We start from the raw sequence: 12586 nt of genomic DNA, 5'->3' as shown, positions 1-12586 counted from the left end.
GGAAGGCTACATAAAGGCGAGCCTTGCATATCCTAACCTGCTTATGGGCCAAATGAGATAGGATCAAACAATTGTCCAAAGTTGATTTGCCCCGACAGAAGCCAGATTGCTCGGGGCCTAAGATGCCTTGCGAAGTAACCCAGAGAGTAAGTTTATTGCATAGATATTTAGCATAAATCTTACCTATTACAGAAAGCAAACTAACGGGCCGAAAATTTCCTGGTGTGGTAGGGTCACCCTTTTTATGGATAGGAATAACTGTCGCTGTAAGCCAGACATTGGGCAATAGGCCAGAACTGTCAATCACTGTAAAGACGTGGGCAAGTAACTGGGCCCACCATTCCGGATCGCCTTTTAAAAGCTCAGGTGGTATTTCATCTGGACCTGCAGCCTTCCCTGGCTTCAATTGCATAATTAGTTCTTTAATTTCCTCAGGGGTCACAGGAGGCCAGATAGGCAGATCCACAGAGGTAAAGTCAGGGTAGGCGTCTGGGGATTTGCTCTTATCGTAAAAAATGTCTGTGAAGTGTTGAACCCATGTAGATGATGGAATAATAGCAGGGTCGTATGTTTCTGATCTACACGAACCTGCTACAACTGCCCAAAATTGTTTATTATTTTTTTGTTGAATTGCTTGATGCAGCTTGTTCCACTGAGTTAAAACAAACCTTTTCTTTTTCTCTGTCAATAAAACACTTAGTTGTTTTTTAAGGATAGAGTATTTAACCAAACACTTGGAGTCATTGTATTTTCTAAAATCTAAATAAGAAGCCCTAATACACACCTTAAGATTCCTACATTCACTGTCAAACCAATCCTTTTTGTCAAATGCACCACAGGATTCAACCAACTTAGGCTTCGTACTCAAAACCTTAAAAACGTGACCAATAAAACCTTCAAAGGATTTGATTTGAACAAGAGGATCCGGATCCTGTAGAATGGCTGATAAAAAATCTCTGCTTGCTGGTTCCGTACTTAGACGATGGAAATTAGGGGAAAGGGCGCTATTAGCCACAATTTTATACCTACCCTCTGGATTTGTATCCATCTCAGCTTGTGATGGAACACTCCCAGAATGGAGGTCAAGGACCAAGATTAAAGGTAGATGGTCACTAAGGGTTAGGTCCCCAATGGCAAAATCTTTCACATGATGTTTCATTTTAGTGGAAACTAAAATGTAATCCACAACGCTGGCACCACGAGAGGATACAAAAGTAAATTCATCAGCGTTGGGGAACTCTCTTAGACCATTGAGCCAGATCATGTTAGAGCTGATGGAAAACTTAGCAAGGGCCATACCATTAGCATTATAGTATGCATCTTTGGACCGCCTGCTTAATGCGCAAATGGGGGGGAGGGAGCTGTCATCAACCACATCCCAGGCTCTGCGAAAGATATCTGCTGAATTTCCCACCCTGGCATTTAAATCGCCCTGCAAAAGAATTTCAGCATGGGGGTGGGCCCTCTTGAGGTCATTCATACATGATGATAGATCATTCCAGAGCTGGGTCCTTTGTAAACTATTAAGCAAAGGAGGGATATAAGTGTTGACGCAAATTAAGTCAATGTCTGCAAAAGACACCCTCAGTGCTTGTATCTTGCAACAGCCTGGAATGATGTCTAGAGGGCATGACTTAAACTGCTTCAGTACAAAGCTGGCTAAGCCCACCAAAGGACGACCATTAGAGGTGGATTTAGTTGCAGGTACTACAAAAGCCTTGTAGCCAGGGATATACAGATGGTCCAAAGCCCATGTCTCCTGCAACAGAATAATGTCAAAGGTTCTAAGATAGCTTAAGAAACCACTGTCATTTTTCTTATTCTTCCACCCTGCAATGTTCCAGGAAAGAATTTTTAGTTGGGAAGAAGTAGCAGGGGCTGGAGAAGCATTAATTAGTCAATCTTTGCTTCCTGATGGACACTCAGCACCAGAAGGATGATGAGACATGCAGCTACTCAGGGCTAAGTTGGTCACCGGAGAAGGTGTAAAATCCCTGGAATAAGGGACGGGAATTGCCTCAGTGGCTACTTCTAAAGCAGATTGATGAGCAGATGCTGGCACTGGAAGGGTCAGAGAATGGATTTCATAGGTCGAAGTTTCCGTATTATAATTGAGAAGTTCTGCTTTAACCCTGTCCAGGGATCTGATAATATTTATTTGTTCTGGTCTTGTGAGTTCCTTAAAGGCGCTGATGGCACCCTCCACAATGTCATCCCCCTCCAGCTGTAATTCCATTATCAGATCTTTAGCCAACAATGCAGGAGGATCTGCCCTAGGGCCTTGTTCCGTTGACAAGGGGCCTTTGGGGGCTGGGAGCGCCCTTGCAATGAGTGAATGGTCGTCAGTAGGTAAATGCATTGGGAGGGCAGTAGTAATTGGGTTAGCTGAACCTGAATTTTGGTCATTCACTTCTATGTCCCCAAGGAACCTGGAGGGTAGGTGGGAGCCAGGAATCTTTGGCAAAGCTTTACAGGACACAAGAGCTGATTCCAATTCCTCATCGCAGGGAGCAGCAGATGTTGCCCCTGATGGTACCCCATCCAGGGCTTTAGATAAGGAGTTCATATTAGGCTGTGATGAGCTTGGGGAAGATGACAAGACCTGGGCTGAGTCTCTAGGCAATTGTTGGATAGCCACAACATGATGCAGGACCTCCTCCGTGTTAGTTGAATGGCACTGCAAACCCACTCCATTGAGATAGTCCACCTCACTGGCTGATTCATTCATCAGCACAGGCTTAAAGGCTTCAGAAGGAGAGCTATCCATAGACTCATCTGCTCCAGTTAGGGGGGGTATGCAGACAGAGGGTGACGGAGCTCCCATCATCTCAGAAATCAACGAAGAATGTGCCTGGTCTGGTGCTTGAGGTTCGGTGCCAGTGCCAGAAGGCTGGACCTGCCATTTGCTATTAGAAGCTGCACCAGTTGAACAGCCAATTGTTGAATTAACTGGCTGGGAGAAAGCAAAAGCCTGTGGCTTGTGCAGTGAAGACTTCAGGTGAAGCAAAGCATTTCCAAGAGAGTCAGCTGCAGACCTTAACTCATTAGCACAAGGCAGCACCAAGGGGCTTGAATCAGGAGAAAAGCAATTGGCAACTCCCACGCTCTGGGTACGATGATCTCTCCTCCAGTGACTGGGCACAGAGCCAGCCTGCGCAAGGCTGGATGGAAGGAGAGGAGGGGGAGGCTGCATTTTGTACCTTGGGAGCAGAGGTTTAATAATCAAGTCGGTAAACACCCTCCGCAAGAAAATGCCAAAGGACCGAAGAAACAAACTCTTCCCATGCAGCTGGCCTGGGATCTGAGAGGTGCCAAACTTCAAAAGAAGCCGGGTCCAATTTGGAGACTGGGGAATCCAAGGGAGTTTTATGATTTCCTGCAGATCAACACAGTCAGCCTGAGATGGATCAAGGTATAATAATCTGCATAGAGAGTCTTTTGCCCTCAGTTTATTGGCCCAGCGCCCCTTATGAATGGGAGAATCCTGGAATTCCAGCAGTATCTGATTTTTCAACAAACAATAGGCAGCTTCTCCACAATCCAGATTCTCACGCAGCCCCAGCAGTTCAGCTTCCCCTGGCTTGTTAAAGTTCAGACCCAAAGCTTGAGCAGAGAGGGAAGGTAAAGGCGGTTGAATGGCCTTGTGAAGTGAGTCCAGCTGCGCAAGAATAGTATTAAGCTGTTTACATACAAAAAGGAGCGTGTTTCCAATGATAATATTGTAATCGCCCAACAAGGTCAAGAAGCAGTTACTGGGATCGTTCTGCTGAGATAATGACTGCTTATCCTGTGGAGAGGGAGCTGAAAGGGTGGGTGAGGGAGGGCAGGCTGACGCTGTGCCAGTATGACTGAGGGGAGACTGATAATTCCTCTCTGCCTCTGATTTGGAAACATGAAGAGCTTCATATCTGTTGGGAGAAGCGAGATTCATGAGCTCACCTACTGTGTCTGACCATGCTGGGAGATCCTCCAGACGTAGCTGCTTGGCTGACTTGATAGGAGAGTTGCCCTGTCCAGGGGAGTGTTTATGCCTTCTCCTCTTCCCCATCGAAGCAGCTTTTTAAAATCCACTGTAATCCAAAGACAAGGGTGCAGACTGGAAACAACTGGTAGTGTTGTTTTGCTCTACCAGGACTCAGGAAGCATCCAGAGGAGGAAAAAGAATCAAAGGATCCAACTAAAGAGAAATATCAGGGCATAAAGCAGGAGCACAGTAGCAGGGATCCTACCAGGTGGCCATCTTGAATCCACCCCCCGGTTGAAATCATACCGGGTAAGATGGTGGAATGCCTCATCAAAGATAGGATCTCAAAACACATAGACCAACAGGCCTTGAGGAGGGAGAATCAGCATGGCTTCTGTAAGGGTAAGTCTTGCCTCACGAACCTTATAGAATTCTTTGAAAAGGTCAACAGGCACGTGGATGTGGGAGAACCCCTAGACATTATATATCTGGACTTTCAGAAGGCGTTCGACACAGTCCCTCACCAAAGGCTACTAAAAAAACTCCACAGTCAGGGAATTAGAGGACAGGTCCTCTCATGGATTGAGAACTGGTTGAAGACCAGGAAGCAGAGAGTGGGTGTCAATGGGCAATTTTCACAATGGAGAGAAGGAAAAGCGGTGTGCCCCAAGGATCTGTCCTGGGATCAGTGCACTTCAACCTCTTCATAAAGACCTGGAGACAGGGTTGAGCAGTGAGGTGGCAAAGTTTGCAGATGACACCAAACTTTTCTGAGTGGTGAAGACCGGAAATGATTGTGAAGAGCTCCAGAAGGATCTCTCCAGACTGGCAGAATGGGCAGCAAAATGGCAGAATGGCGTTTCAATGTCAGTAAGTGTAAGGTCATGCACACTGGAGCAAAAAATTAAAACTTCACATATAGGCTGATGGGTTCTGAGCTGTCTGTGACAGATCAGGAGAGAGATCTTGGAGTGGTGGTGGTCAGGTCAATGAAAGTGTCGACTCAATGTGCGGCGGCAGTAAAGAAGGCCAATTCTATGCTTGGGATCATTAGAAAAGGTATTGAAAACAAAATGGCTAATATTATAATGCCTTTGGAGAAATCGATGGTAAGGCCACACCTGGAGTATTGTGTCCAGTTCTGGTCGCCGCATCTCAAAAAAGACATAGTGGAAATGGAAAAGGTGCAAAAGAGAGCGACTAAGATGATTACTGGCCTGGGGCACCTTCCTTATGAGGAAAGGCTACGGCGTTTGGGCCTCTTCAGCCTAGAAAAGAGGCGCCTGAGGGGGGGACATGATTGAGACATACAAAATTATGCAGGGGATGGACAGAGTGGATAGAGAGATGCTCTTTACACTCTCACACAACACCAGAACCAGGGGACATCCACTCAAATTGAGTGTTGGGAAAGTTAGAACAGACAAAAGAAAATATTTCTTTACTCAGCGTATGGGTGGTCTGTGGAACTCCGTGCCACAGGATGTGGTGATGGCGTCTGGCCTGGACGCCTTTAAAAGGGGATTGGACAAGTTTCTGGAGGAAAAAGCCATTACGGGTTACAAGCCATGATGTGCATGTACAACCTCCTGATTTTAGAAATGGGTTATGTTGGAATGGCAGATGCAAGGGAGAGCACCAGGATGCAGGTCTCTGGTTATCTGGTGTGCTCCTTGGGGCATTTGGTGTGCCGCTGTGAGATACAGGAAGCTGATCCAGTGGGGCTGTTCTTATGTTCTTATGTAGGTCTGTTCTCTTAGGCTGGGCTGTTTTTCAACCTCAAGCTAGTTTTTATTTGAGTTTGTGTGTTTAATTATTTATTGTTCTCACCTAGATCCTGTCCCAATTTACTGAACTGTTTAGTTTATGTTCTAACTTAGATTAAGTTTAACTTGGGTTAAGTATAGGGTTAATTTAAAACAAAGTAGAAAAACTTGCTTTCCACTTTATCCTCCTCAGTTTTATTTATTTTCCCAAGTGCCTGATCCTTGGGCTCTTACTCACGAATAGGACTCTGTTCCTGCTCAGAGTAGACCTATGTACACACCTACGTATTTATTTTTATCGCCCTTACCTCCTTGGACCTTAGATTCCCTTCCTTAGGTTAGATTAGGTGCTACCTTAGGTGCAGCTAAATTTCAGTGTTGATTTAGGGTTGATTTAAAGTTAAAGCTAGAAAACAAGGAGTTAGAATTACAAAGAGTTAGAAAGAGTACACTTACCTTCTCTTTCTTGTCCTCCTCTTCTCCTTCTCCAAAACTCTGAGGTCCACTTGCCTTCTCCTCACCCAGATGCTAAACTCACAGTACCTTACCTGGCACTTAGCTCCCAGAGATACTTGGGGTCCCAGAGGCCACAGGCTCCTGCAGAGTGCACTTTTCCCATCCACACTTTTCTGGGAGTAAGCCCCATTGACTTTAATCTCACAATCATAGTTAGCAACTCTCTTACTGTTCCTCCCTTGTCCGCACTTTCCAAAGATACAGAATCAGTGCCTCACATTCTCTCTCTCCCTCTCTCCCCCTCCCCCAGTTTAGAAATTTTAGATTTAGATTTTAGAAATGGGCTACATCAGAATGGCAGATGCAAGGGAGGGCGCCGGAATGAGGTTATCTGGTGTGCTTCCTGGGGCATTTGGTGGGCCGCTGTGAGATACAGGAAGCTGGGCTAGATGGGCCTGTGGCCTGATCCAGTGGGGCTGTTCTTATGTTCTTATGATTGCAGCCCCAGAGCACAATCCTATGCATGCCTCCTTCAAAGTAAGCCCCATTATAGTTAATTATAGTTAATGGGGCTTACTCCCAGGAAAGTGTGAATGGGATTGCAGCCCCAGAGCTCAATCCTATGCATGCCTGCTCAGAAGTAAGCCTCATTAGTGTCAATGGGCTTGTTCCCAGGTAAGTGTGGCTAGGATTGTGGCCCAGAGCCCTTCCGCTAAAAGCCCCAAAGTGCAGGGAGTGTTGCTTTGGGGAGTTGCAGGCAACTCGGCAAGGAAAAGGAACTTTCAAGGAACCTTATCAGTTAGGCAGTCCTTACATTGGGTGCCTCAGTAGACTTGTTAGCTATGTACTTGCTTGCCTGCTTCTGGCTCCCTCTTCTCACTCACTCAGCAGCTCCCATCTCCTGGCTCCTCCAGGCTTCTCTGGTTGGCCAATCAGCACGCAGGCAACAACTGCCTTCGTGCCCAACCCTATGCATGTCTACTCAGAAGTAAGCCCCATAATAGCCAAAGGGGCTTACTCACAGGAAAGTGAGGGTAAGGTTGCAGCCTGAGTCGTGCTCAATAGCAAGAGCAAGCTCCAAGCAGACTCTTTAGCAGTGCATGGGATGCAAAGCAGCCACGAACAGTCCCTTCGCTGGCTGCTCTGTTGCTTGTGCTGCCTGCTGCTTGAGGCTCAAAGCAGCCGCTTCTCCTGCACACCGGCACGTGGCTGCTGCTTGCCTCCTCTGATCCCGTGGCACACTTGAGGCAGCCTCACAGCACACCAGTGTGCCGCAGCACAGCGGTTGAGAACCAGAGATAAGCATTCAAAACAGTTTTCAACGTTAACATACATAAAATACAATATAAAAAATATAAATATTAATAATTCCTTATACAGTATATAATCTAAAAATCTAATTAAAACCAAGAGCAAAAGAACCAGCAAACGCTAAAAAGAACTTCAGCCCATAAAACTAATGCTTAAAAATCTTAAATATCCATATTAAAAAGTCAAAACCTCAGAAGACGAGAGTAAAATAAAACAGGAAAGCCCTGCAAGAAAGCCTTGTAGACCAAGAGTGAGGGAATTCCATAGAATGTGTGCCACTATGGAGTCCTATTCCTTGCCTCCACCAATCCACCTCCATAGGTGGCAACACCTGTAAAAGGGCCCTCTCTGATGACTGGAGAGGACAAGTGAGATTATACTGAAGAAGGCGGTCTCTTAAATATCCTGGCCCCAAGCAATACAGGGCTTAAAGGTCAAAACCAACACCTTGAATTAAGCCTAGAAATGAATGCGCACCCAGTGCAGCCACCAGAGTAACAGTCAGACAGAATCAAATTGCCGCCCGCCAGGAGCACACAGGCTGCCACTTTCTGCACTAGTTGCAGTTTCCAAACCATCTTCAAGAACAGCCCCACACAGAAAGTGTTACAATAGCCTAGTCTTGATGTCACCAAGTCTGTAAGATGCAAGTACGGCCGCAGCTGGTGCGTGCACCAGCCAAGCTGGGCAAAGGCTCCACTGGCCACAGCCACCATCTGGGAATCCATGAGCAACAGCGAATCCAGGTACAGACCTGCTCCTTCAGCTGGAGTGCAACCCTGTTCAGTGCAGGGCAATACTCTTAGCATAAGAACAGCCCCACTGGATCAGGCCATAGGCCCATCTAGTCCAGCTTCCTGTATCTCACAGTGGCCCACCAAATGCCCCAGGGAGCACACCAGATCACAAGAGACCTGCATCCTGGTGCCCTCCCTTGCATCTGGCATTCTGACATAGCCCATTTCTAAAATTGGCATCTGCATGATGGATTTCCAAACCAGGAAAATCTCTCTCTCTCTCTCTCTTGTCTGGATTTAAGCTCAGCTTGTTAACCATCATCCAGTTCTCAAACACCTCCAGGCAGCACTCCAGGGCCTCCACCACTATATCAGAATATGGTGAGAGTTAAGTTTCATCAGCATACTGGTGGCATCTCACTCCAAATTAAATAGCATGGGGGACAAAATAGAACCCTGTGCCACTCCACAACTCAAAGGCCAGGGTGCCTAAGTACAGGTATCCCTAAGTACCACCACCTGAACCTATCCACCAAGTAGAAGTGGAGCCACCGCCGAACATTGCCTTCAATCTCAACTTGGCCAATTGGGCCAGAAGGATACCATGGTCGATGGCGCTGAAAGCCAGTGAGAGGTCCAGTAAAAAGGAATGCACTCCCCCTACCCAGTTCCTGATGTAGGTCATCCACCAAGGCGACATGGTTATGTCTGTCCCAAAACCTAGTCTGAAACCAGATTGAAATTGATCAAGATAATCCACTTTATTCAAGACCCTCTGGAGTTGAGTTGCCACCACCAACCAGCCCAGAAATGGGAGGTTAGACACTGGTTGATAATTATCCAGCACAGTGGAGATCAGGGAGGTCTTTTTCAGAAGAGGTTGAACCACCACCTGCTTCAGGGCTGGTAGCAGGACCCCCTCCATCTAGGAGAATTAACCATCCTCCCTGTCTGCTCAGCCAACCCCACGTGGGCAGATCTAATAATCCAAGGATCAAGCAGGCAGGCAGATGGCCTCCCACTCCAAAGGAGGCCGTCCACATCCTCAGACTATTCAAGCTGAAAATAGTCCCACGAAACTGAGCAAGTAGACACCAAGAGGATATTACCAGACATTGTCACTGTGGTTGTGATGAACTTTATCTGCAAAGTGCTTTGCAAACATGTCACAGAGGATGACTGTCTGTTCCTCCGGGTCAGTGGGAGGAGCCTGATGGAGTAGTACAACTCTGTTGGATGGCTCTCTGCGGTAGTCAAGAAAAAAGATTTTCTTGCTGCTATCACTGCCATGGAATAGGCTGTATAACAAGCTCAATTTGTGTGTCTAGTTGGATTCAGCATGAGTTTTTGCCCAATGTCTACCCTGCTGCTTCATCATGAAACCAAGGAGCCACTCTGAGTCTCTTAGAAAGCATTAAAAATTTAACTTCTGGTTTCTCCATGAAACTAGGAGTCATGTGTTTTGAGATGCAATGCTCAGTCTGAGCCTATCAAGAGGCCGTGGATAGATATCTGCAGCCTCTTCTAAGCTGACCCTCTGGAGGAATTCCAGAGGGAGCGCATATAGGAGGCCTTGTGGACGTGATCCACAGATAACTCAATCCATGGTTACGGGATCCACAGTTATGAGGGCCCTCTGTCCTTATTTTAAACCTTTAATTTACTTACTTAATTGATTTGATTTTGTTGTATGGGGAGATGATAAAAATTTTCCTGCTTGATGTTGCTGCTTCCAGGCATGACATTGCTTCCAGCTTAATGACATCACTTTCAGTGGGTTCCTACAGCCTGTCATTCTAAAAAGTTTGAGAACCACTGACCTAGAGCACCCATGCACTAACTATAAAGGTATGTTTTATCCATAATATCTTTCCGCAGACATCAGTATGCCATTTTCACCTGCACGACTCCTTCCAATTCTCACTTCTACTACAACATTTTTAAACCTTTCCCCTGTGTTTACCTTTCCTTCTCCATTAACTGAATAATTTAAACTGCTTCTCAAACAAAACAGTGCAATTCACTTTAAAAATTTGTACATACACTTCTTAGTTCACAGATGTATTTCAACTGGTAAGAATTCTTTCAGGCTGGTAATAAATGATTTTCATTTATCCATGGAAACACTTAGGGAAGTATTTCCCAAACTGGGATTGCAGCTCTATTTTTGGTGGGTCATGTAGTGCCTAGCAGTGCCATCACATAGATGATGGAAAGATTACATAACTAATTCCCTCAAGCCATGATGCTATTCAAAAATCAGATAGCTGCTATCTGCTCTGCAATGAGATGAGGTCCTGCAATTTCAAGACAGCTGCTAATTGCAAACAGCTGAGCTCCTGTAGTTTGCAAAGACTGAGCTACTGCAGTTTGCAAGCTTGTGTAAAAATAGGGAGATAAATATTTGAGCATTTTTTTCTGATTTTTTCCCCCAAGTCTGTCAACATCAGGTAGTGGGGGCAGGTGAAAGCTGGGGCACAACATTAAGCCCCTCAAGCCATGAGGCTATTCCTTAGTTATGCCTCATCATGAGAAATGGATTGAATATTTTGCAAACAAAAACATAAAATATTACTTGTAAATACCTGAATATTATTTCTTTCTAGACCACCTTTTTCATAAAGTTTAATAAAGTGAAGTGAGTCCTGACAGTGTCTTTTTAAAAAGTAGATCTGGTGCTTAAAGTCGGAGAACCACTGGTATAAATGCTTTTGTTTTATTCAAGCAATAATTACAAATAATTACAAATAATTATAAATAATAATTTATCTGGTGTGCTCCCTGGGGCATTTGGTGGGCCGCTGTGAGATACAGGAAGCTGGACTAGATGGGCCTATGGCCTGATCCAGTGGGGCTGTTCTTATGTTCTTATGTTCTTACAAATACAGTCAGAATTAGAAATTAACCAGCAAGCTACTGCAGCCAAATGGAGATGGTTCTGGGTTTTTGCCAGTTGCAGAAAAGGTGAAAAAATATAAACAGTAAATGTAAACCATCAACATTATCTAAGCAAAATAGTTTTTGGTTCATTATTATTATTTGAACATAAAAACAATTTTCTCTTTGTATTGAATAAAGTTCCATGCAAAATCCTACAATATCTACTAGAGGCACAATGCAATAACTGTATACCAGTGTTTCTCAAACTGTGGGTTGGGACCCACTAGGTGGGTTGCGAGCCAATTTCAGGTGGGTCCCCATTAATTTTGGTATTTTATATTTAATATTTTAGACTTGATGCTGCCATGGTGTGTGACTGCATTTGGGGAAATCTTACAGATCTGAACAGGTTACTATGTATATGGTTTTAACAACGACAGTCAATGGAACTTACTCCTGGTTAAATGTGGCTAGGATTACAGGCTGGGACAGCTAAAAATTTTCCTGCTTGATGATGTCACTTCCATTTTGGGTTACAAGCCATGATGTATATGCACAACCTCCTGATTTTAGAAATGGGCTATGTCAGAAGGCCAGATGCAAGGGAGGGCACCAGGATGCAGGTCTCTTGTTATCTGGTGTGCTCCCTGGGGCATTTGGTGGGCCGCTGTGAGATACAGGAAGCTGGACTAGATGGGCCTATGGCCTGATCCAGTGGGGCTGTTCTTATGTTCTTATGCTGATCTAGATAGCAAGTGTTGGAGACAGAATGTATGATTTAATGAAACTTAGGTGTTGGCCCTGCTTAGGTGTGGGCCCTGCTGTTATGTTCCAAGGCAGGGGAATATGCAGCAAATAAAGAGTAAGGATTTTTCCCCTTTCTGCCTGGTCCCTAATCATAAAAGGCATATACATGTACATACATATGAGCCTGCTGAAGGGAAAATCCATTCATTCCAGGGTTGGTTCTCAAAGTAATGAGAACTGAGTCTATAGCAGGCACAAAAGTAACTGTAGAAAGCATTGATAGTATAGGATATGGTGATAAAACAATAACAGCATTCATCATGTGGAAAAAGAGAGATTTTTTTCCTATCATGATATAGGCAGCTCTGGATTAATGCAAAATTTGCCCATTTTTGAAACAAAGCAATTTGCAAATTAATATTTGAAGCTTAATTTATGCTGGTGATTTTTGAAAAAAGGTGAGGATTGGAGCCTGAGCCCATTTCTAGGCCTGTCTCCTCAGAAGTAAGCCGCATCAGATTCAGTGGGCTTACTCCCAGGAAAGTATGGTGAGGACTGGGCCCTGAGCAGCCATCATGTCCAACAAGATTCGGGACTCTGCTATCTGTGCGGGAGGTGGGCAGGTCCGTCCTTCAGGCAGGGTCACATGGGGCCATCTGTGGGCTCCATCCTGCGGCGGGAGGGTAGTTGTTCCCTTGCCTGGGGCCGCTGGCAGCTGCACTGGG

The sequence above is a fragment of the Tiliqua scincoides genome, chromosome 7, assembly GCF_035046505.1.
Source record: "Tiliqua scincoides isolate rTilSci1 chromosome 7, rTilSci1.hap2, whole genome shotgun sequence".
Lineage (NCBI taxonomy): Eukaryota > Metazoa > Chordata > Lepidosauria > Squamata > Scincidae > Tiliqua > Tiliqua scincoides.
This window is presented reverse-complemented; position numbering follows the sequence as displayed.